Below are 2,077 nucleotides of genomic sequence, written 5' to 3'. Positions count from 1 at the left end.
TATTGTCTTATGCCGTGTTGAAAGATGAATTTCTGTTCATTGAACAGACAATAAAGTCTATCTATCTATCTATCTATCTATCTATCTAGAACTGTATTTTCATTTCTTCTCTTAGATCGTTCACAGATCAAAATACAAATGCTTAACAATCCTCCAATATTGGATGTTTTATAGAAAATATCAACCTTTCATTTGAGGGGATATTATTCTAACAGGTTCTATTTTGGCTGATGTTATTTGTATTTATCTTAAGTTTGATCAAGCATAAAAGCTGACAGAAATTCATGTTGGCCACATTTAATACCTTCAGCAAAGACACACATCGCTGCATCACTCGTACACATTTTAATCACTTCCCAGGATAAATGTATTTGTTGTTTTACAGGATATTTTAGGAGATACTTGTAAAATCAGGAATGGTTTAGTTAAGTGAAAATGTTCAGAGTAACTATTGAACCACAAATTTTCAACTTACAAAATAAGAGCGGCCACGTCGAAAAAAAAAAAAAAAAACTCTGGGCAAATGTATTTTATAACATTACCTGGAAAAAGTCACTTTCATATTTTTGGCAACAGCTTCAATTAATTTGATCATTTTTTACTTTTATTTTTTTCGGAGATCAGACACAGTTATAAACAAAAACAAAGAGGAGTGATGTTAGAACCACGGCTGAGCTAACAGCAGCTCACTGACCGCTGTCGAAAACATTGCATTAATAAGTTTTATTTTAATGTCAGACACGCTGGAATCGTTTGACTTTTGCTCTGTTTACAATGACTATGTGAGCACGGAAATTTGGGCAACTTTTAACTGGTGATCTTCTGCAGCTTCACGTTTCACTTTATGCCTTCATGTAAACACATTTAAATAAAACAGATCAATATAAAATGCAGATCATCTAAGAAAAAGGGAGTAAATCTATGGAAATGCAAAGAGACATAACAAGTCCTTCAACTATGTGCTAGTGAGCAGCTAAAGTAAATCAAATGATCAAATCAAATGTTGCAATAATAGCCCAATCTTAAATATATTAATGAATTTCTGCATAAAAAAATATATAAACTGCAGTCTACGCATTAAAAATGAGAAACAGCTCCAGAAAACACCTCTAGATCTTAAAAACATTCTAATAATCAAATAAAAAACATAATTTAGTTCAAATGTTTTGTCTATATGAATAACAAATGTTATCAAAATACATCACCTTCTTCTTAGTGGTGACACAGAAGTTCTGACATGTTCTAGTGAGTTTATCTCCGTGTCATGGAGGTACTTCACTGATGCTAGGCTAACGCTTTAGCTAACCAAACTGTCATTTAGTCAGACAGGAGTTCACATAACTTGAATATTTCCAGCGTTTACCTGTGTCATGTGTTCGGACAGTCTTCCATTCCGCGGGAGCCACCACAACAGAAGAGTTGTCCCGCTTCGTTTTCTCAAAAACCGTCTGGTGTCCATTTAATGTCGGAAGTCGGGCCGCCTGAAAAGTTCAGGATTCGGACTAAACATGGCGAGTGAGGGGCGGGGTGGAGCAGAGCTGTCAGCCAATAAAACACGGAGGATTTTTTTCCTCTCTGTTCAACTCCTCTCTGATTGGTCAGCCTGTTGTGAATGTGTTGCATTCACTAAAGCTAGGAAAATACAAAACTGCTTTTATCATGAATTTTACAAGGCAGTTCTGAATCGAAAAAAAAAAAAAAAAAAAACTTATTCGGGGCTAGAGCCGGGAATGCCAAGGGAAGTCGGCGCCACTGGGCGACAACTTAAAGCATAAGGGAAAGGTAATGTCAACCAAAAAGATTAAAATATTGAAGCCACGATTTAATATAAATAAATTATAAATTAGTGCAAAAACAACAACAAAAACATACTTCATGCATTTAGCAACAGGCTCACAAACCCAAATACATCATTTGAGATTAAAATTTTCAGAGAGAAGGAAGTTAAATTTCTGGGTATCATGTATTACTTGGTACTCTCATATCAACATTATCAAAACAAAAATAGCAAAAACAACGACTGTTTAACATAAAGATAACAAATACCACACATTTACTGTATAACTCCTTGTTTGAT

The 2,077-nt window shown here is 34.6% G+C and overlaps 1 long non-coding RNA gene across 1 annotated transcript in view; it reads right to left on the bottom strand.

Moving 5' to 3' along the window:
• Positions 1-1,559, bottom strand: part of LOC112161198 — a 39,478-nt gene extending 37,919 nt beyond the window's left edge. The window contains exon 1 of the long non-coding RNA XR_002921810.2: positions 1,364-1,559. This is a non-coding gene — a long non-coding RNA (uncharacterized LOC112161198). The remainder of the gene's footprint in view (positions 1-1,363) is intronic.
• Positions 1,560-2,077: the final 518 nt, after the last annotated feature.

Source organism: Oryzias melastigma, linkage group LG11 (genome assembly GCF_002922805.2).
Source record: "Oryzias melastigma strain HK-1 linkage group LG11, ASM292280v2, whole genome shotgun sequence".
NCBI classification, from domain to species: domain Eukaryota; kingdom Metazoa; phylum Chordata; class Actinopteri; order Beloniformes; family Adrianichthyidae; genus Oryzias; species Oryzias melastigma.
The sequence above is the reverse complement of the archived record's forward strand: the minus strand, read 5'-3'. Positions and strand labels throughout refer to the sequence as shown.